We start from the raw sequence: 23,695 nt of genomic DNA, 5'->3' as shown, positions 1-23,695 counted from the left end.
AGACGAGCTGCTAGCAGAATTTTGAGCAACGCAAAGAGTGTCCGGTTGAACGGCCAGATCGGGAGGAGTAATACCTGGGCAGCCTTGTGTTGTGGGCTGTATACTATCGAAGTGCAACAAACTATGATGCCTACCGCCGCATACTCGACATTTTCCGCTATTGCATGCGCGCGTCCGGTGCCCCGGCTTTAGGCAATTGAAGCATTGGGAAACCTTCTTCACTTCTTTGTGGCGCAGCAACGGTGAGAGATTTCCGAATATCTTGCACGAGTATATTCCATGGCCCGCTGAGTGGCAAAAGACGCATACAGACGGGTCGGCGGAAGAGTTGGAAGCTACAAACGTTTTCTTAACCTGCGTATAGGAATGGTTTTTTCCCACCTGATCGCTACTAGCGTGTGTCGCTGTAGCATATTCCAACCGCTCCATTTTCTGGCAGCGTTGCTGCAAGAATTCGAAGAATTCCTCTGCGGTAGGTATAGCATCCGACGATGTGTGCTCCTCCCATTTGGTTTGCGTCTTCGAATCCAACTTCTGCAGCAGCATGTTGATGACCATGAATCCTGAAATCTCCTCAGCAGTTCCCAATGTCTGCAACGCTCGCATGTGTAAATTGACTGCATCCGAAAACTCTTTAGCCCAAGAATCTTCTTGATGTGTGCCTGGAAAACAAGTCTTTTGTTATTAAAGCGTTTATTAAGTATATCCAGAGCCGCACGACAACTGGCACTGGAGAGCTCTAACGATCGAACCGAATCCAAAGCCGCATCAGCGAGGTAAGAGCGAAGGTGCTGGAATTTCTCGATGTCACTGAGATCCGCATCCGCTTCAATCACCGATTTGAACATTGCCATAAAATCCGAGAACTCGATGTATCCACCAGAAAAATTAGGCACATTCAGCTCAGGAAGTCGGTGCTTGTGAGCCATGATGATGGTACTATGTCCGGAATGGCTTGGCAGAGTCGTAGAATGGGCAGCGGCGTGTGACTGGCTTACTTCAACAGCAGCCAGCAACTCAGCTTTCAACGATATGAAAAGAGTATCGAAGATTTCGCGCAGCTCACTCCCAATCTCGTTTTGATCGAGAGCCTCCAACTCATTATGGGCCTTATTAAATTCCTCTCGAATTTCTGCCAACATATTAAGGCGCACCTTGACTTCCGCGGCGGTCAGCTTATCGGTTTTATTCCCGCGAAGGATTCGCCAAGCCTGTGCAATCGATCATATAATGACTGACTTTTACGCTTATACAGACTCAGTCTGGAATCAGCCACCACAATATTTCCGCCCGCGCCTGTATTCGGATCGTTGTCCATGTTAACCGTTGTGCAATTCGACACAACAACGGAAAATGAAATACCGCTTAAGCGACGATGTATAGACGCGAGAGCGAGAATGCAAGACACGAAAAGTCAAGAACCGCGGCTGCAGCTGCGCAGAGAATGAGAGATTCGACGCTTAAAGTACCGGAATTTGTCTATAAATATTCCAGCCACACTCTCACTGAAATTGCACTTTAAACTGTTTTTCAACGTGCACCCTAATGTATTTGTTGGTAGTTAAACTACCCAACAGCAAAATATTGTATAAATAATAAGTGTTTTAACGGAACGCGATTAAGCAATGGTTTTATATCACGTCGGGGGGTCACCAATGTTTGAGATGCCAAGCTTTTTTGGCACCTATGTGGTTCAAAAATGAAAAGAGATTTCGGGTTAAACTTTATAATTCGTATTTAATCTTGGTGGCTTAGCGGAAGCCGATTGCTTGCTATTGCCAGATAAACCTTATGCGAGATCGATATGCAACCAATGCGCAGAGGGGTTAGCATAGAACTAAACTATAGACGACGGCGTTAGATCAAAGTGATTGCCGAAGTGGCGGCAGCAGATCAAAGTAGTTGCCGAAGTGGCGGCGGCAGAGAGCCCCTTTAGCGGGAGAGCGCAGCAGCTCTGCAGTACGTCAACGTTTTACAACATAGGCGGCTCTCTCTGCTCATACAATAATAATGTTAATGTTACGGTTATTCTTCAGCGGCTGGCCCGAACATTGTGGATGCAACAGATTTTCGTCCTTTGTGTGGGCGGAAGGGGGTGGGGCGAAATTTTGAGATTCACGTTTTATAGTAAGATCTAACAGGAGTGCGGATACCAAATTTGGTTACTCTAGCTTTAATAGTCTTTGAGATTTTTGAATATCCCCAGATTTTCGTCCTTTGCGGTGGCGGAAGGGGGTGCGGCGAAATTTTGAAACAAACTCGTCTCGGTCCGATATATTAGGAGTGTGGATACCAAATTTGGTAGCTCTAGCTTTTGTAGTCTCCGAGATCTAGGCGCTAATGTTTTACTCTAAGCAAAGCCGCCTATGGTACGTGTCTTAGAGAGAGACAGGGCGAGAAAAAATGAAATTGTTTTCTTGATGCTGGCTATAATAATAATACGATCCAATTCAGATTCACAGTCTTAAAGATATGGTCATTCTCTACAATTCTACATTTTTGGTTTTATCATATCTTTAAAATTGTGGATGCCACAGATTTTCGTCCTTTGTGGGGGCGGAGTGGGCGGGGCGAAGTTTTGAAATATTTTTGTAGCAGTGACATATCACAGAAGTCTGGATCCAAAACATCGTTGCTCTAGCTCTTTTAGTCTTTGAGCACTAGGCGCTGAAGGGGACGGACAGACGGATAGACGGACGGACGGACAGACAGACAGGGCTCAATCGACTCGGCTATTGATGCTGATCAAGCATATATATACATTATGGGGTCGGAAACGATTCCTTCTGGACGTTACACACATCCACTTTTACCACAAATCTAATATACCCCAATACTCATTATGAGTATCGGGTATAATAATTAAACATCACTTTGATTTATCACCCCTTTTGGGACTACGCCCTTGTGTCCCGCTAAAAGTAGAAAACGAATAAACAAAAGCTTTGTGGGCGAAGCCAGATCGGCAAACGAATGAATCCAGCCAACGATTTAGGTAGTAGTCGTATATGGGGAGGGAGGGAAACTGAGACCTGGTCGCTCGACTCTCCACATATCGCCTAATCGATGGATTATTTAATTGTAATTGGTAATAAGAAATGCAAATTCAGCTCTCGGTACATGTGTAATGTGGTATGTGAGGACGGAAGCACTCGACGCCAAAAGTCCATGCTACAGCCATTGCTGCCAATTCCTCTGCCCTTGTACCGAGATCTCTTTTAGGAGTGGCTCCACCATCTCTATCTCTCTCGGGACTTCTACTTAAAGCAGTGGTCCCTCGGAAACCAATATTTGTTTCTCGTCTTATTCCTGAGGCTACAACGGAGGATGTTAAACAACATCTTGCCGCTAAACTTAACACTTCGCCTGTTGATATAGTTGTGACTAAATTTACATTTAAACATAAGCGCAACATATCATCCTTTAAAATTCTTCTCCCTGATTCTTTACTATCCTGTTCTCTAGAACCGTCAATATGGCCTGAGCATACAATTGTGCATGAGTTCCTTCTCAAAGCTTCGAACTCGAATCCAAGAATTACCGAACATGCTCCAAAAAACTGATGTACTATTTTTCCATGCACTATCAGAACGTTCGCAGTTTGCTGGGAAAGTTGCGTCAAATTCATACTAATAGCGCGTCCTTTGATTTCGATGCCATCGCGTTTACCGAAACCTGGCTTAACTCCTCTGTCAATGATCACGAAATTTTCATTGATAGTTACACTATTTATAGAATGGACCGCCCATCTTTTGCAGGTGGGGTTCTGATTGCAGTTAAATCTGTTTTCTCATCTGAGTTATTCCCATTCAATAACATTCATGGAATTGAATTTGTTGCAGTCAAAGTTCGTGTTGGCTCCGCATTTTTCTATTTAACCTGCTCTTACATTCCTCCCAGGTCTGATGATGAGCTTTACTTACACCACCTTTCAGCAATTAATAATGTTGTTTCTACATTAGGGTGCAATGATCGAATTATTGTCATGGGGGACTTTAACCTCCCATTTCTTTCTTGGCTGCCTTGTGATGACGCTAACCTGTTGTTTCCCAATTGCCATAATGACTTTATCAATGGGCTGACGGATATTTCCCTTGTCCAAATTAATGCCGTTAAAAACATTACGGACAGACTTCTTGACCTCGTTTTTGTTAACGATGGTTCTCTTGCTACTGTATCTAGAGCAAGCCCAATATCTCTCCCTGAAGATCCTTATCATCCAACTTTGTTGATATCACTGGAGTGTACACAATCTGGAGGTGCTGACAGTTCCATGGCTCCTTGTCACATAAAGTGTTTTCGAAAAACAAACTTTATTGATTTAGATCTACATCTCTCGCGTGTTGATTGGTCGTTTCTTTATTCATTACCGAACATAGATGCAACTGTTAACTCGTTTTATAGTTCTATTTACTCCGCCCTTAATACGTTTGTTCCAGATATCACTGTACCTGTATCGTCCAAGCCTCCCTGGTTCTCCAAGTATTTGTCATACTTAGGTTAGGTTAGGTTAAGGCGGTAGCCGGGAGGGGGGGGGATAAGAGCCTCCCGCCCCCAAGCTCACTTGGACCTATAAAAGGTCCGTTGTGTTGCCGCATGGGCATGTGCCCCTTCGCGTTGCCCGAACCGTGAGAGCATACTTCTGCAGGTTAAGGGCAGTCCCATCCGGTGGCTTGGATGTATTTGGACAAGGTCCCTGGTTTGATTACGGACAGGTCCGAAATGTCCGTGAGGAAAGCGGCCCCGAGAATACGAAGACGACGATTTCCAAGGGCTGGGCAGTGGCAGAAGAAGTGGGGGACCGATTCCTCCTCCTCCTCGTCGCGACAACTCCTGCAGAAGTCGTTATGAGGGATTGACAGTCTAGAGGCGTGAGTGCCGATCTGCCAGTGTCCCGTAATGGCTCTAGTAACTGCAGAGCACTGTGCTCTGCTGAGTTTATACAGCTCTGCTGAGCGCTTCTTCGATCGATATGGCCATATCAATCTTGAGACTTTACAGGAAACGGTTTGCTGCCATCTCCTATTGGCATTTTGCTCGAACAATTCGTGCGTTAGGAGCCTGCAGGTAGCCAAGGGCATCGCTACTTGCTCCCTCTCCGGTAGGAGAGGAATCGTAGTACCCTGCCTGGCTAGCTCGTCGGCGGCGTCATTCCCCTCGATGTCCCTGTGGCCGGGGACCCATATAAGGAAGAGATCTAACTGCTCTGCGATCTCGTGCAGAGACCTGCGGCAGTCATTTACAGTCGCTGAGTTCGACGATATTGAGCCTAGAGCTTTGATAGCTGCTTGGCTGTCCGAGAAGACGCACACTAAGTGCGTATCTAGAAGTAATTTGGAGACAATCGAAATGGCCTCCTTGATGGCTTCAACCTCCGCTTGGAACACACTACAGTGATCCGGGAGCCTGAAGCAATGACTGATGTTCAGCTCGCTGCAGTAGACTCCGCCTCCCACGCGGCCGTCTAGCTTTGAGCCATCAGTGTAGAAGTGGACCGCATTTGCAGGTCCTGGTTCGCCCATCTCCCAGTCCTCCCTAGATGGGATTGATACCTGGAAGGGCGTCGAGAGGTGATCACTGGGGATACAGTAATCTGTCCTCTCTGGTAATTGCGGGAGTCTCATCAGGATTCCCGAGTGCCCAACCGCGGATGCTTTCCACAGTCTGGCTTCTCTCATTCTGAGGGCGGAAAGTGTTGCCACCTTCTTTCCCATGAGATCCACAGGGAGGAGGTCCAGCACAGTATCCAGGGCTTCCCCTGGAGTAGTGCGTAGCCCGCCAGTTATGCATAGCTCTGCCATGCGTTGAACTCTGCTGAGTTTATTGAGGCATGTCCTTCTGTCCAAGGCTGGCCACCATACCACCACTCCATAGAGCATGATTGGTCGTATGATGGCGGTGTAGAGCCACCGAACTATATAGGGGGTCATTCCCCATTTTAGTCCGATGGCTTTCCTGCAGGTATAGAGGGCCACTGTGGCCTTCTTTACTCTATCCTCTATGCTCAATTTCCAATCGAGCTTTCTATCGAGGATTAGGCCAAGATACTTGGCGTTGTTGCTGAAGACTAGCGTTTCCCCACATAGTCTTGGGGGAATCAGTACCGGAACTTTGTACTTCCTAGTGAAAAGCACCAGTTCCGTTTTAGACGGGTTGACGCCTAACCCGCATTTGTCTGCCCATTTCGACATTTTCGTGAGAGTACTTGTCATGCACTCACACAATGTCTGCGGAAATTTTCCGGAGAATGCTATGGCAACATCGTCCGCGTACGCCACCACACGGCAGCCACCCCCCTCTATCTCCCGCAGCAGTGTGTTCACTGCCACGTTCCATAGGAGGGGCGAGAGGACTCCGCCCTGCGGTGTGCCTCTGCTGACAAATCTGGTACACGTTGACGTCCCCAGTGATGCCTCAACCGTCCTGCATTGTAGCATCTGATCGATCAGGCTCACCGTCCTGGAGTCAACGCCCAGATCCGTCAGTGCGCCCGTGATGGCGGTCGGAAGGATGTTGTTAAAGGCGCCTTCTATGTCGAGGAAGGCTACTAGGGTGTACTCCTTAAAGTTAAGGGACGCTTCGATGATCGATGTGATCGAGTGTAGGGCCGTTTCGGTGGATCTTCCCTTCCGATAGGCATGCTGGGAGTCTGAGATCAGACTGGACGGAATGCACGCCGTTAGATGCAGCCCCAGGAGCCGCTCCATCGCCTTTAGAAGAAAAGACGATAGACTTATGGGTCTGAAATCTTTTGGGGCAGTGTGCGAGGGCTTGCCTGCCTTGGGTATGAATACGACTTTGGTCTGAAGCCAGGTGTCAGGAATGCACCCGTGGGAGAAGATTCCCTCGTAAATTATTTTGAGCCAGTTAATGGCTTTATGTCCCGCGTGAATCAGTTGGGCAGGGAAAATGCCGTCTGGCCCCGCGGACTTGTAGGGTTTAAAGCTTCTGATCGCCCAGGAAATGTTTTCCTGGCTTAGCAGTCCCAAGATGGCATTTGAGGCGACAGAAGGAGGCGCGAGGTAGTTGGGTCTGTTTTCATCGCAGCCAGGGAAGTGGGTATTTAGGAGAAGATTTAGCGACTCCTCGCTGGACGTAGTCCACGACTGGTCGGTGTTCTTCAAGTAGCCCAGGGTGGGTGTTGTCTTCGAGAGAACTCTGCGCAAGCGTGAGGCTTCTGAGTTACTCTCGATTTCGCTGCAGAACTTACGCCAGGAGGCGCGTTTGGCTTTTCTAAGTTCTTTGTTGTAGGTTGACAGACTGGCCTTGTATTCGGCCCAGTTTTGCTCAACGTTTTCAGCCTTAGCTTTATTGAAGAGTCTCCGGGTGGCTTTCCGGAGTTCACCCAGTTTCGGATTCCACCATTCAGGTTTCTTCCGGCCTCTGTTCTTGCCAGAGGGGCATGCTTTGTCGAGCGCCTTATTGCAGGCGTCGGTAAAGATCTTAAGAAGACGAGTCGTGGCCTCCGTGGAGAACTCCTCCTCAGATGGGGGCTCAGGGAGAACACGACAGAGGTAATCAGAGTACCGAGTCCAGTTTGTCCGCCTGATGTTTCGGAATCGGACTGGCTTCGGTACTGAGAAGGAGAAGACAGTTTCCACGTACCTGTGGTCCGAGAAGGAGTGCTCTTCCAGGACCCTCCAGGATACAATGTTACGCTGTATCTCATGAGAGGCAAGCGTGAGGTCCAGGACCTCCTTGCGGTTTTTAATGATAAAGGTGGGATCACTACCCCGGTTTAGTAAGACCATCTGAGTGGTCAGTAAGTAACTGAAAAGGTACTCACCCCTTTCGTTTGTGTCAGTGCTTCCCCACTGACAGTGATGTGCATTGGCATCGCACCCCACAATTAGGCCGATGTCCTTGGCCGAGCAGTCTGCGATTAGAGCCCGGAGAGGCGCGTGTGGAGGGGGGTCTGTTTGTTCATGCCCCATGTATGCGGAGCAGATCCTCAGTGAGCGCTCCTGGCCTTCGAGGCTCACTGTGGTCTTCATTGCTGAAATTTGGGAGCAAAAATAGGTGCAACTCTCTTTTTGCAAGAATGCAGGTACGAATTTTACCTGCGGTTTCAGCTACATATAGCTTGTAGTCAGAAGTCCTCAGACCGGAGACCCTGTTTCCGAGGATCCAGGGCTCCTGAATGAGGACTATGTCGGCTCCATCCTTGGCCAGGTGGAGCAGTAGAGCAGCGCATGCTGCCTTACAATGGTGGAGGTTTATCTGCAGGAGCGTCAACGACATTCCTGAGGCTCGCCTCCACCATTGTTACTTCTAGATCGCTGTCAGGGGACTCCGGCTCCTCCCCGACAACGATGTGGCTGAGACCTCTGGCTAGGTCGCTCTCGTCGAACGCGTAGTCGTCCAAGATATCGTCCGACATCATGGACGCCGCATCCGACGCCGGGTTGTCTTCCTCGCACGAGGCCCCCTCTTTCGGGATCTCCGGCAGCTCCGGGTCTGGCTCGACCTCCACTTGCCTGCCCTTGCGATCGGACTTGTAAGTGGATATGGTGACCTTCTTGTAGCCATAATCCACTACACCGTCCGACTTTGCGAGGAGATCAATGGATTCCTCATTTAGGACGAGGATAACCTGGCGCCTCTGCCCTTGGATATCCTCCACCTTTGCCACCTTCCAATCGGCTGTAGGAAGGTGGGGGTTGCAGACCTGCAGTAACCTGAGGATCTTCTCAGGCTCTGCAGGCTTAGCCGAGACCCACGCTCTGGCTCTCGGGCGACTAGGGACATCTTCCCACTTCACGGCCTCCAGTTTCGCCCCTGGATAGACCTCTTTTAGGGCCGCCACCGCCTTCATGTAGAGGGCCGCAGAGCGAGCGTCTTGGCAGGCGATGGCTTTCACCTTGCCTTGATGCCACCCTGCGTCCTCACACTTTGGCGGTGGTCCGCCGTTCTCCTCCAGTTCCAGTAGGAACCGGTCCTGGAGCTCGTTCTCCACCAGGTGCCACTTATCGCGAGGGACATGGCCGTCCTCGGCGCCCCTGTCCAGGACACCGATCAGGGTCCTGCCCCTCGCCACCTCAGCGAACGACCGGTTCGTGAGGTGGGTCTTCACCCGCTTGGCTTGCTGGGCTTGGCCTGGCTGATTTGCGGGGTCCTCCGCTGAGCGTTGCCGCTTGTTGGCGGCCTTGGCTGCGCCCTTTCCGGCTTTGGCTGGCTGGAACAGTGGAAGGATTGAGCAGGCCCACAGCCTCTGCTCCTTTCCTTCGGCTGACGCCTTGAAGTTCGGGTCTTCGTTGGACAGGATGAAAGCCGCTCGTCTCCTGTCCTGGGACGACGGCTTTCCACCGCGTGGTGCAGAGACGCTGCCCGCCGGGGCTCCCATGGGTTCTTCGGTCCCGGTGCGCTCACCAGCCGCGATTACGCTCTGCTTGGCAGCCACCCCGGTATCCGCTTCGCCCTTGGAGCCACCCGACTTGGAAGGACCCGATTGGCTTTTCGGGCCCCCCCTCACTGCGGCTGCTGCCTGAAGACGGTGGACCGACTCAGTCTCCTTCCCCGTCTTCTTTGGACCCGGTTTCCCAGGCGCTGGTGCAGAGGGATTGGCTTGTCCCTCCGGTACTTTAAGAGGAGTACCGAGCTCCTTTGCGGCTTTGTTGGTTTTTATTTGTTTTTTATTTGGCATAGTAGTTCCCACGAGTAGGCGGGAAGGGGATGGTCACCCGAGGCATAGCCCGCTTGCCCCGGGAAGCCTGATTTAAACTGGAGGTCGGCAGGTATCCAGAGTCCGCATATTAGCGACCGGGCACCCCCCCGGCCATGCATCCCTCGGCATATAACAGTGTCACCTTGGATTGGGGTAATTTCACTGAGAGTTTTCTTCTCTCCGCCCGACTACCATTCGCCAGCATCATAGCAGAGACATGACCGTGCTAGGACCTGTTTCCAGCCGCCCTCACGGGGAGAGTATAGTCGCACTTCCACCGGTGTGCACAGTTACGGCGGGTGACGGTTCGCTCGCAACCCTCTGTGTCCTAGGGGGGGGGGGTGTGAGACGCAGACCGCACCGGGTATTACTAACCGGAGCGGCTGCGCCTCAGTTCCGAGTTCACAGTTGTGCGAGCCGACCCGTCATCCGTTTGTCCCCCTGTAGCACCCGATGGCTGACGGCCATTTGTCATACTTAAAAAAAAAAATAATAAATCCCGGCTCTATAAAAAGTACCAGAAGTCGGGCTCCACGTTGGCCTTAGCTCTGTACTCCTCCGCTCGCTCTCTGTTCCTTGCCGTCAATAGTCAGTGTTATAATCATTACCTTTCACAATGTAGTAGTAACTTTCGTAGTGATCCTAAAAAATTCTATTCGTTCGTTAATTCTAAGCGCAAGTCAAACGTTTTTCCTCCGTCCCTTCATTACCAGAACAAAACAGAAGCTTCTGCTGTTGGTATTGCAAATTTATTCGCTAACTTTTTCCAAACAACGTACTCGTCTCATATTTACAACGCATCCACTCCGTATCCGTACCAGCTACCTCAAGCTAACAGCATTTTTCTGCCCTTTTTCGAGGAAAGCGTTGTTCTGGAAGGTTTGTCATCTATGGACATATCGTTTTCTGCGGGTCCAGATAAGGTACCAAGTTGCATCTTAAAACACTCTGCCCAGTCCCTTTGCAAGCCCTTGACCTTTCTCTTCAACCTCTCCTTGGAACAGTCTTGTCTCCCAGTAATTTGGAATGAGTCCTACATCATTCCGCTTCACAAAAAAGGTTCAAGATCAAACATTGAAAACTATCGTGGTATCGCAATGCTTTCCGCCATCCCAAAGCTTCTTGAGTTCCTGGTCACCCGGCAACTGCAACATCTCTGTTGCAGCTTGATATCTCCGTCGCAACACGGTTTTTTTCAGACATCGTTCAACATCGACTAACCTTCTTGAGTTTTCTAACCTAATCCACCGTGGTTTTCAAATTGGTTTGCAGACGGATGTAGTTTTTACGGACTTCAGCAAGGCATTCGATTCTGTGAACCATGCTCTGCTTATTCAAAAGCTCTCTTTATTAGGGGTCCCAACGAATCTTCTAGATTGGATTTTGTCCTATCTCTCTAACCGTACTCAACGTGTTTTGTTTTCTAACGTGTTGTCAAATACTGTTAATGTTACTTCAGGTGTGCCACAGGGAAGTCATCTGGGCCCGCTTCTGTTTATTTTATTTGTGAACGACCTTCCTCAAGTTATTACATACTCTACTACACTAATGTATGCTGATGATGTCAAAATCTGTCTTTCTTACTCTGATTGGTATTTGCACACACGCCTTCAACTTGTGGTGTTCAACTAATCTTCTTTTTCTGAACCTTTCCAAATGCAAACTTATGACATTTTACCGTCGCGCTCCTCATTTTGTCTCATATGTTCTAGGAAATCATGTCCTTGAGCGAATTTCGAGTTCAAATGACCTCGGAGTCCTTTTTGATCATAAGATGTGTTTCAAAACCCATATAGCTGCAACTGTAAATAAAGCTAAGGGTGTTTTAGCGTTCATCAAGCGATGGTCCAAGGAGTTTGACGACCCGTACGTTACGAAACAACTGTACATCTCGTTAGTACGTCCTATATTGGAGTATTGTTCTTGTGTGTGGAGCCGGCAGTATAAAGAGCAGCAGGCTGTTATTGAATCCGTGCAAAAGCAATTTTTAATTTTTGCCCTTCGGAACTTTAACTGGGACTCGGGTAGAATCTTGCCACCCTACCGGTCTAGGCTAAATCTTATCGACCTGCCGTCGTTGCACCATCGCAGAATATGCAATGGCGTAATGTTCGTGCACAAGCTCCTTCTTGGGACTGTTGACTCCCAAACTCTCTTGGGTCAGATTGACTTGGCCGTTCCATCCAGACCTACCCGTGCTTTTAGGCCTATCCGTCTACCCATATGTAGGTCTAATTATGCTGATCATGAACCTTTTAGGGTTTTATGCCATAATTATAACTCCCTCTGTCAAACCCTATCCCCTGAACTGTCTCTTAAACTCATTGCATGCAATATTTATAATCATTTAAATTTAGCTAACTTTTAACTTATGTTTTTCCGCCTTTAATCTAAGTACCATTATTAACAGATAATTTGTTAATTTAATAAATAAAATAAAAAAAAAATGAAGCGAGGCTTGGATTACTCCCGAACCCGATTGGGTAAACATGGAACTGGACTCCGTTTACTGCTGTTGCACACTATCTGAGGGGATCGACTGACGGTCAGGCACGATTATTTCGTGACCATTGCCGGCCCACATTCGAGAATCGTTTTTCAAAAACTCTCGTTCGTTCTGGCGATGATGTCACAGTTTGAGTGTATATATATATAAAGTATATATATTCTTGATCAGCATCAATAGCCGAGTTGATTGAGCCCTGTCTGTCTGTCCGTCCGTCCGCAAAATCATAGATAATGACCATATCTATCAGATTGCTGAATCTGGTTTAGATCAGATAATTTTTATAGCCAAAAGGAACAAATCAATTTGCAGTGGCTACGCAGCGCCCGACGTCACGCTCAGACTGATTTTCTGTAGAGGCGTCTGCCGGAGGACAGCCATACTGACTTAGTATCGGGTATAACTGTAGAGTTGCGGTGTCCGCAGCAACTCACAACGTTCCCCCTCGTCTATGATTCTGCGTTTTTAAGTTAGTTTTTTTTTTAGTTTTGCCGCATGGTTTGCATAAATTTCCATTTGGATTTCCATTGCCATTGACTGCCTCGTTAGCTAGCCCCTTAGACCCATCAACTTTTGATTGATTTGATCCGATACGCTACGCTCCTCAGCTTAGCTAAAGATTAATTTATAAAACAAAAGATATACAAAAAGGGTAATATAAGAGTAACGAACAAGATTAAGAACCATTAACCATAATATGTGCGTAAACAACACACACATTTTGAACCGAAACATATCAAATGCAAAAAAAACAAAACAAAAACAGAAAACCAATTAAAGATAATAAAACTATTATAACGAAAAGAAAAAGAAATGAAAATTCAAGAATGCATAAATCTAACATTTGCAATTACAAAATATTTACTCTGGTACAAAATGGTACATACAGTAAAGATATTCGTTTATACAATATTTACTGTCTATATAACCATTATATACTACTTACTTACTGACAACAAATTATTAAGTGTTTTGTTCAATTTCATTATTCGTATGTTAATAAAAACAATTTCAGACTAACTTAAACTTACAGTCTGCTCTGAATACGGGTTAAATGCTAGTGCTGTGCTAGCAGATTATTACTCGTACAATAAATACTATAGCTTAGAGCCATCCTGCGTCCCTGGTCACCGGTGGATCAAGCCTTCAGAACAACAAAATCAATCAAACAATAACAATCAGTTCAAAAATCAATCAAACAACAAACAAAAATTGAACACTACAGCTAAAAATCTTGTACAGGCTTCTACAGCTGAAAATCTTGTACAGGCTGAAATATTCTACATTCTACAGCTGAAAATCTTGTACAGGCTGAAAATATTCTACATTCTACAGCTGAAAATACATTAATTATGTATAGTACATGTATAATACATACTACATAAAATAAATAAAATAAAAAACAAATTATTGTTATTATTATTATTGTTATTATTATTAAAATTAATATAATTATACTACATACTACAAAATATTTTCTAACGTCTTTTTTAATAATTTCATTTTTTGGTCTATTATTTGGAGAGCCATGAACACTACAGTTGTAGCACAATATACTGGGTTTCTGTTGAAATCTTCTTTAAACGATACTTTCATTATGTTTATAAAAATTGTTGATAAATGCTTGCCACGTTCCTCGAAGGTATTGCTGTTCATGTTGTTAAAACATATTGGTTCGTTTCTAAATTCGAAATGTTTTTCAACAGCGCGTAATAAGTTCATTATTTCATTTTTAATGATTTCTTTAACTTTATCAGACATTAGGTAGTCGGGCAAGTTGTCTACCGACTTCGTAGCCTCAAAGATACTCTTGATATTTTCTTTCCTGTATTCCTTGACATACATATTTGACAACAACACATCTTCATGTATATCATTTTTTAGGATAGGTGGGGCAGATCCCACAATATGGGGAATTTTCCCCTTACACTTTTGCACGGCATGAAATTTGCCAAGCAGTGGTCGGATCCAACTGCCAACAGTTGACTTGACAAGCCCCCACTCTCAACGTCCCTCAATACTAAATCGAGTCCTTCCTTGACCGCATTCCTGCCTAGTGCAGATGTTTTGGAAACGGGACAAATGTGGAAATACAAATAATGAATTTCATTCCCGTTGTGGAGATAATGTTTTTTATCCCCAATCGGCCGACTAATTATTTCGAATTAAATAAAACTCGGCGCAGAAATAAAATTACGATATGTTCTTTAATGCGTGACATCCAAATTGCAAGTGTGGCTTAGCTGCCCTTTACATTGCCGCTCCGATCGCTAAGCGCAGCTTCGCTCGGCCGACGTCGGTAGGCAGACGCAAAGCGGAGATAGCGAAGAGCGAGCTGGCAGAGAGCGTTTAGCAGGGCAAGCAAGCGCAGAGCTTTAACAAACAAATGAGTGACATAGACATAAGTAACAAACAAAATAAGCGGCTGAGGGCCAAGAATTAGGTGCTATTTGGCAAGCAGCTAATCGGCTGGGTTCTGCTCCGAACATTCACCCCCCGTTGGAAGGCAAAGGCTTTCAACAGATCCATCCTGAAGGGGCAGAACCGCTATTTTTCCAACGGCCCTCTTGAAAAGGCCTTTTTGAGTGCGGATGACGGCTACTCTGATGGTTCCATCTTTTCCTGGGATGACGCTCTCAATGCGGCCAAGCGGCCACCTTAATGGTGGCAGCGTTTCCTCCTTGATCATGACGAGCGCTCCTAGCTTGATGTTTGGAGACGATGACCGCCACTTGCTCCGCTCCTGAAGAATCGAAAGATACGCCGTGCTCCATTTTCTCCAAAACGCCTGCTTCATTTGACACAGCCGCTGCCATCGACTACGTAGGTTGACCCGGAGATGCGCCACATCTGGCTCGTCGAATGCAGCTTTCGGGGCTCCATTGAGAAAGTGGTTTGGCGTGAGCACATCTAGATCATCGGGACTTTCTGTAATTGCATGAAGCGGACGGGAATTTAACAAAGCAGAGATTTCACAAGCCAAGGTCTGAATTTCATCAAGAGTAAAAATGTAGGTCCCGACGACGTGATGAAAATGATATTTAGCTGCTTTAACAGCCGCCTCCCACAAACCCCCAAAATGAGGTGAGCGAGGGGGATGAATTTCCAGTCGATTCCACTAGAAACGCAGAGATGTGACACAGCCGACGTATGAGGATCGCTGAGGAACATTTGCCGAAGCTCCAAAAGCTCATTTTTTGCTCCTACAAAATTTGTAGCGTTGTCTGACCAGATGATTCGAGGCTTGGGACGTAGACTTATAAAACGCCTTAATGCTGCCAGAAAGGATTCTGTAGATAGATCCCGAACGACTTCCAAATGAGTTGCTTTGGTGCTAAAGCATACGAAGACAGCGATGTAACATTTGATAGGAGGCCTGCTTCTGACTTCCGACTTGTGATAAAAGGGTCCGTAAAAATCAACGCCCGTTGTGTGGAATGCTGGATTAGTCCTTACGCGATCCGCAGGCAAGTTTCCCATGATATGTTCCCTCAGCACTGGCTTCAAACGAAAGCATCTAACACATTTGCGAATGATTCCCACACATATTTGCGTCCACCAATAGGCCAGAATTTTTGCCGAAGCAGTCCGAGCAATCCTTGAGCTCCTGCGTGGAGAAACCTTTCGTGAAAGAAGATAATAATAGAGACAGTGACAGGATGTCCCTTAGGAAGCAGGATCGGGTGCTTCGCGTCGTAGTCCAATTCGGCATTTTGGAGGTGGCCTCCAACACGCAGCAATCCAAAGCTATCCAGAAATGGATTCAGTGAGGCCATCGTGCTTTTTGGGGGTAGGGCCTGTTTGCTGGCGAGGGCCCTTATCTCTTCCGAAAATTGTTGCTGCTGTATTGCCCTTATGAGCAAATGCGTACCATTTTTGATGTCGATTACGGTAAGGTGACCCTTCGACCGCGCTATGCCTTTGTCCTTGAGAATGTAGAATCGATATAAGCAAGGACGCGCTGCATGGATCCGAATGAGTTTTGAAATTTGCAATCGTACGATACATCCCTTTCGTTTGAAACAACCAATGCTGCATGACGACGTTCTGGTACATCGGTCGGAAATTGCAAGCCTGCAGGCCACTCTGAGCTCTCAAGACGCAAGAATGGTGGTCCAGAGATCCAAAGGCTGCTATCCATTAGTTCAGCGGGCGTGGATCCACGTGATATGATGTCGGCAGGATTCAACTTTGTGGGCACGTGATGCCGTCATTCCAGCGGTGAGCTCCTGAATCCGCTGAACTCGATTAGAAACAAATATATTGAAATTCAATGGTGATTCTCGAATCCAGGCAAGGGCTATGGACGAATCCGACCAGCAATGTATTTGGCATGGAGCTGATAATCCTTAACTATGGTGGACACTAGTTCGGCTAATACGAGGGCAGCGGATAGCTCAAGCTTGGGGATAGTCATACTTCTCAAGGGCGCGACTCTGGATTTAGAGCATAAGAGATGACTTTGCACAATGCCAAGAGCTTCCGAGCGCATGTATACGCAGGCGCCATATGCTGCTTGGCTCGCATCACAAAACGCGTGCTTTTCTAATCTGGCTTGCTGCCGAAGCACGTAACGTGGAAACTTAAAGTTTTTAACCATCGACAACTGCGAAGTCAGCTCAATCCAAGTCGTATGTAGATCCTGGGGCAGGCTTTCGTCCCAATTCAACTTTAGGCTTTCGTTCCATAGCGACTGCATAAATATTTTAGCTTTTGTGATGATGGGAGAGATGAGCCCTAGAGGATCGTAGAACCTAGCTAGTGTAGACAGGACCGAACGCTTCGATATTGGCCCTGCAGCGGTTCCGACGTGAGCGAAGCTAAACAGAAGATTGTCCGTGGTGGGATCCCAAACTAGACCAAGCGCCTTGGTTACTTCAGTCCCGTCATGAAAGGTAAGGAACTTTTCGCGATCCGCCTCCGATACGCCTTCCAAAGCAGCGGGTTCATTGGAACACCATTTACGTATGGGAAAACATCCTTTCGAAAGTAGCTCCTTTACCTGCTGACGAATCTTGATGACAGAATCAATGCTGTCCCCTCCAGATATGAGATCATCGACATAGAAATCTCTTCGAACAACATCAGCGCCAAGCGGAAAACGCAACTCTTCATAATTTGCCAATTGATGCATAGCACGAATTGCTAAGAAAGCGGCAGGTTTGGTTCCGTAAGTAACAGTCTCCAACTTGAACACCTGAATCTCCTCCTTCGGGTCATTGCGCCATAGGATGCACTGCACGTGCGTATCGGGATGGGAAACGCGTACACAGCGGAACATTTTGCAGATATCGCCACACAAGGCGACTTTAAAAAAGCGGAAACGAAGCAGAGTTATCAGAATTTTAGGTTGGATGGTGGGTCCAGCCATTAGCGCATCATTCAGTGATACTCCAGACGCTGTTTTGGCAGATCCATCGAACACTACGCGTAATTTGGTGGTTGTACTATCCTGCTTGTGGACGCAATGGTGAGGCAAGAAGTACTGCGGGAGGTCTGACTGCCGCGAAGCTGGCGACATGTGTCCTAAATCACGATACTCCTGAAGAAACTCCATATATTTTGCCTTAAGCTGTGCATTTTTTGCTAGCTTCCTCTCCAAATTGAGAAATCTACGTAGCGCCTGCTGATACGATTCTCCTAATTCCTCTAGACTGAATTTGGTTGGCAAACGCACGGAGTAAGCTCCGGACTCTAGGCGAATGCAGTTTGTGACGAAATGCTGTTCGCAATGAACATCTTCCTCCGAAATTGATGAGGGCGAATAATCTCCATCGACTTCGCAAAACCGCCTTACAATATCGCACAAATTAGTCTCGCAAGCGGAGATGACAGGGGGATCTTCAACGGCTGCTAGCGACACACGGGCTTTCTCAGAGTTTTTAATACTTCCTGACACTATCCAGCCAAGTTTCGTCTTCTGCAATGTTGGCAATTGGTCTGACAGTCGAATCTGTCCAACGCACATTAATTCGAAAAACAAACCAGCACCTATCAACAGATCGACACGCTGGGGCTTGGCGAAATTAGGATCAGCCAGTTTTAGATTATTTGGCATTGGCCAATCCTTTGCGTCTAGGCCGAAGTTAGGCTGCATTCCTGTGATTGAGGCAGTGATAATTGCAGAGAGGAAACCGCGATAGCTTTCGTCTTGAGATTGCAGGACGATGTCCACAGCCTTGCTGGATGGTAGAATTGACTCTCCAATACCGGCGATTTTAACGTGAGACGGGTGAGGATCTAACTGCAGCTGATTGGCGAGTCTCGATGTTATAAAGTTAACCTGAGAAGCGGAATCTAAAATGGCACGACATGGAATAAGCGATCCAAAACGGCCCCTGACATATACGATTGCAGTAGCTAGCAGCACGTTTTGGCTATGCAGAGAATTTTGACTCGAGGGGGGAGGGCTAATATATTTGCTTGCTACTAGGGCACTTGCAGGATCATGCTGGGTCGATTCCGTACTCGGCGACGGAAACTCAGCGTCAGCGCCCGACTGCATGTGGAGCAGTGTGTGATGCTTGGCTTGGCAATTTCTACATGCCCCTGACTTGCAGCGTTGCAATGAATGGCCTTTGTTGAGGCAGTTTAGACATAAATGGCGCTTCTTCACCTCCTTGTATCGAGAAAAAACAGGGAGATCTATAAATGCCTGGCATCGGGATATGTAGTGATCGGAGGATTTGCAATACTTGCATGTTGAGCTATTATGATCGTTAATGGAGGTGATTAGGGTGCTAGGTTTACTTTCTCCCACCTGCTGGCTAGGAATTGTTACCATAGCCGATCACAAATTTTCCAGCATCCGACATCTTGCTTCCAAGAATGAGGCCATGCTTGACCACCGAGGCAATCCTGACGTCGGCAAGTTCTCTTCCCATTTCTCCTTGGTCTTGTGGTCCAATTTCGTGCCTATGATGAAGATCAGCAACCCATCGGCAACCCAAGGTCTGAAGTGCACGCAAGTGCGAATTGATTTTATCGCTGAGCGCGCGCAAGCCGATAGCCGAGCCCTTCTCCACCCCTTGCAGCCCGAAAATAGCCTTGACGTGTGCCTGAAAATGTAACAGTTTATTATCGAATCGCAACATTAGTAAATTCAACGCCTTGTCGTAATTCTCCTCAGAAAGTTCCAAGGAACGAATCGTATCCAGCGCAGCACCATCTAGACATCCACGAAGATATTGGAATTTTTCGATGATTGGTATACGATGGTCTTTGTGCACCATTGTCGAAAACATCGCGTGGAATTCTGGCCAATCCATGTAGCTCCCACCGAATCGCGGAAGCTGCAACTCGGGCATTCGAGAACGGCCTATACTATTATAGGCGAACAACGACGAATTCCCCTCGAGAGTATGCCGAGCCGTTGAATTGGCAACATTTACCGTGCGAGCAGCCATCAACTCCCGCGACAGCCTGGACCTAACCTTGACATAAACATTCGAAAAGTCCAGCCGGGCATCATGGGCTAACTGCAGGAAATCCAGCTTTTCAAGGCTCGTTTGAGCGGCATCGAAATCCGCATTCATTCGCTCGATCTGCTCTAAGCGAGCTTGAAGTTCTGCCTCATCTAACTCGGCAAGCTCTTCCTTGGTGAGAAAGCGATCCATGGCCTTTAGTTGGCGCGCGATGGACTCGGCCTTGTGCTTGTAGAAATCTACATCACTCGGCATTGCTGCGTTCGCGACATTGGTAGGCTCAGGTGCTGCCATGTTGAGGTTTTAAAAGAGTCACTCAGCACGACCGAAAAAGACACCCTGTATACGTATAAACGTGGGAACCGAAAGCAAAGGGATTACAGCTAATGCCTTTAGCTGTGCGGCTGTGCGAGCTGTCTGATTCCGCTTTGTACTCCGCTTGTGTGTATTAGTGAGTTCGCTGCACTGCCTACCGCACTGCACTGACCGAATTGTCGCGACAGAGAAATTAATAGCCAGCAATGCGTGTATGTAGGTGTATGTAAGTGTGTTTTAGCACCGAGTTGTGCTTAACCGCCGAAAATTTGCTAGGGCTAACGAATGTCGATCGCGAATGATTATTAATTGATACTGCAACTCAGAGATCACGTCGGGATCCCGTCGGGGTCACCAAATTTTATGTGGAGATAATGTTTTTTATCCCCAATCGGCCGACTAATTATTTCGAATTAAATAAAACTCGGCGCAGAAATAAAATTACGATATGTTCTTTAATGCGTGACATCCAAATTGCAAGTGTGGCTTACCTGCCCTTTAAATTGCCGCTCCGATCGCTAAGCGCAGCTTCGCTCGGCCGACGTCGGTAGGCAGACGCAAAGCGGAAATAGCGAAGAGCGAGCTGGCAGAGAGCGTTTAGCAGGGCAAGCAAGCGCAGAGCTTTAACAAACAAATGAGTGACATAGACATAAGTAACAAACAAAATAAGCGGCTGAGGGCCAAGAATTAGGTGCTATTTGGCAAGCAGCTAATCGGCTGGGTTCTGCTCCGAACACCCGTTAATTGGGATTGCAGCGCCTGCAAGAATTTTCCATTTATGTACCGGTCCTTTTTTTGCATATTGGTACCACGGCATGTTATACTCATCCATGTAAATGGAAAATTCTGAGTCGCTTAGTTTCTGTAAATTTACAGTCATGTTAATGCGTCCATTCATTATGTTTCCTTGCATTTTCAGTTCTTCCAATGCGTCCGTTACCAGATTTTCGGGGGTCTGTACCTTTGTGCAATTCATTGCTCGCTTGAAGGCGACCAATATCGTTGACCAGATCATCGTTACCGACGATACCTGGAGGAAGAAAAGTCTGATTCACCTGCTCCAATGTAATTGCCACAATCTACTCACCTTCAGTGTCGTCGTCGTCAACATCCATAGGCAATGTACTAACCAGCCGGTCCAGCGGTCCACACGGCAGATGTTCCTCTGCCTCTTTGTCCTGATACGGCTCGAACAGATTGAGTTCATTTATGTCCTCATCGAAACACGACAATTGCGACGGCTCCAACAGATTGAGTTCATTTATGTCCTCATCGAAACACGACAATTGCGACGGCTCGAACATATCTTCCTCTATGTCCTGATACGGCTCGAACAGATTGAGTTCCTTTATGTCCTCATCGAAACACGACAATTTATGCATTTCTGAATCTATCTTTTTATCCATCTTGGCGCGGTTCTTGGGTTACTCCTATTAACTTATTTCACTCTTTTCTTTATTTTTGTCGATCGTCGAATAACTCGCCTCAGACTTATCGCAGTATAATATCGCATAAAACCTATCGCAGTATCATATCGCAGTATAATATCGCATAAAACTAATTGCAGTATAATATCTCGATCGGTTAGGGTTAATATATGTTGCCTTACAATTATTTTATTTTTATTTTTATACATGTTGAAATCAGGAAACTAGACGCGGAATTATGTGATATTTATCGGTCCGTATCGTATAGCAACAAAATATCTGTAAACGTTCTTCCTTCTTGATCGTCGTATTCGAATAAATGTGTGTTGGCATATCGAGTACATTGGTATTTCTTATAATACTATCGACAGTGCCCTTGTTAATGTATTATGCGGGATATACTGGGACCATCTGCAAGGCCGGAAACTGCAAAGCCCGAAAGCACAGGAAATTGCCAACATGACGTTGTCGTTCGGTGGAGCCCAAGTTTGCGACATAAGTGCAGCAGGAGTGATTAATTTGTACTTTTTTTTCTGGACCATCAACGTAAGGGTAAGTAAATTAGTTACATTTATATTATATTCTTCTAATAATGTATTCCATTCAGCGGGAACGACGCACGCGAAGTATGCTGAGCCTGTTACTCCGGTGCAGAATATTTCTGTTCTGATGATATCTCAGGATATTGAGGATATTGACAACAATATGAACGGTGATACGGAGGAGTCGGCCACAACTCAGGATATTGAGGATATTGACAATGTGCACGGTGATACGGAGGAGTCGGCCACAACTCAGGATATTGAGGATATTGACAACAATATGCACGGTCATACGGAGGAGTCGGCCACAACTCACGATATTGAGGAGAATATTGACAACATTTCTGACAATATTCACAATATTTCTGATTATACAGTCAATGATATGGAGTGTACTATTTCTGATGAAATATATGATTCGTCTGAGCCAGTGCACCACGTGGAGGAGAAGCAGGAGCAGGAGGTTCGGGAGGATCCGGACTTAAGTAAGTAAATAAGTAAAATTTAAAAAAAATACATATAATAACTTCTTAATTCTCCAGACATGTTTACTGAAGACATTCTTAGTACTGAAAGTGGAAAGGACAATTTGAAAACACCGATTTCCCCTAAGGCTTCGCCCCCCGTGCATGGCTGCAAGTACAAACTATGCGGCAAAATGATTGGAAAGTTGAGCACCTTGGGAAACCACGTAATGAACCAACATTACACAGCAATAAGAGGTATGGTTTCAAGGAATTCGAAGACAATGCAAAAAATTGCTGCCGTTTTTAAGGAAAAAAAAAGTGACCGTGTTAAGACTATCAGATCTGGTCTGATGAGCTCGTGAGGTGGCTCAAAGGGGGCCTAGCTGAGGCCACCGGACGGGTCGCAGGTTGCGGACAGCGAACGACCTACCTATATACAGGTCATATAGGTAGGTCAGCTGCGAATAATCGGACATCCCTAGGGAGAGTACCGAAAATCAGCAGCCCCGGACAGCCAGCGGGTGTTCGCGAAGTAGCAACACTGACGATGCGCTTGTGGTGCCGCCTCGTATAAGTAGCTCACACACTCCCCTATCCCTACACAATACCTACCCACATCCCAACCCCCCACATTCAGCTCACACCGGGCCGGACTAAGAGTGTTATTCGACCCGTGCCGAGAGTCAGCCTGGCTGGGGGCCCGGTATATAAAACTAGCCCAGTCGTTAACGGAGAGCTCAGGGACTTGGCAGCCCCCTGTTCTAAGTATGCCTTATCCGGGCAACGTGGATCTCTGCCCGGACGGACCGTACCCCTTCTCTGCAGCTCGTGGGAAAAGAATGGAAGAACTTAGAAACAAAAAAAATGAGTCTGGCACTCCCCAAATGCCAACAGGGAGCAATCCCAAACAGGGGAAGGCAGCGGCCCAAAGGCCTGGCCCGACCCGCAAATCAGCAGGGAAAACCTGCGCGGCGGAAGATGCTAGGGAGAGCCCAAAGGGGTCCCATCCCGGTGTCGGGGTGGGTGGTGAATTGGCTCCCAAAACCGATACCTTGGCAGAGTGGCTATGCAATCCTGCGGCTGATCTGCCTGCTGGTAAAGTGGCGGGTGATGAGTCACCATCTACTAGTGTCCAAGCCAAATCTTTTACATATGCCGATAGAAGGAGTGCTGGCAATATACTCCGTCGGCAGAACGCAAGCCAGATGTCCAGCCCGACGGACAAATGGATAAAGAAAGTTGAGTGGGCCTCGAAGGTGCTGCCGAACTTTGGCAAGGAAGCACCGAAGAAGGAAGCCCCTCAGCCAAAAAGGCAGCGCTCACAAGAGACTCCGGGGCCGACACCGAAGC

At 47.0% G+C, this 23,695-nt stretch overlaps 1 long non-coding RNA gene across 1 annotated transcript; it reads left to right on the top strand.

Moving 5' to 3' along the window:
• Positions 1-22,323: 22,323 nt before the first annotated feature.
• On the top strand, positions 22,324-22,618 carry LOC117192005. The gene is made up of 2 exons (XR_004474143.1): positions 22,324-22,363; positions 22,421-22,618. It is a non-coding gene; the product is annotated as an uncharacterized LOC117192005 (long non-coding RNA).
• The last annotated feature ends 1,077 nt before the right edge of the window (positions 22,619-23,695 follow it).

The sequence above is a fragment of the Drosophila miranda genome (genome assembly GCF_003369915.1).
Source record: "Drosophila miranda strain MSH22 chromosome Y unlocalized genomic scaffold, D.miranda_PacBio2.1 Contig_Y1_pilon, whole genome shotgun sequence".
Lineage (NCBI taxonomy): Eukaryota > Metazoa > Arthropoda > Insecta > Diptera > Drosophilidae > Drosophila > Drosophila miranda.
Note: the sequence above shows the minus strand (reverse complement) of the source record. Positions and strands in the feature narration are given on the sequence as shown.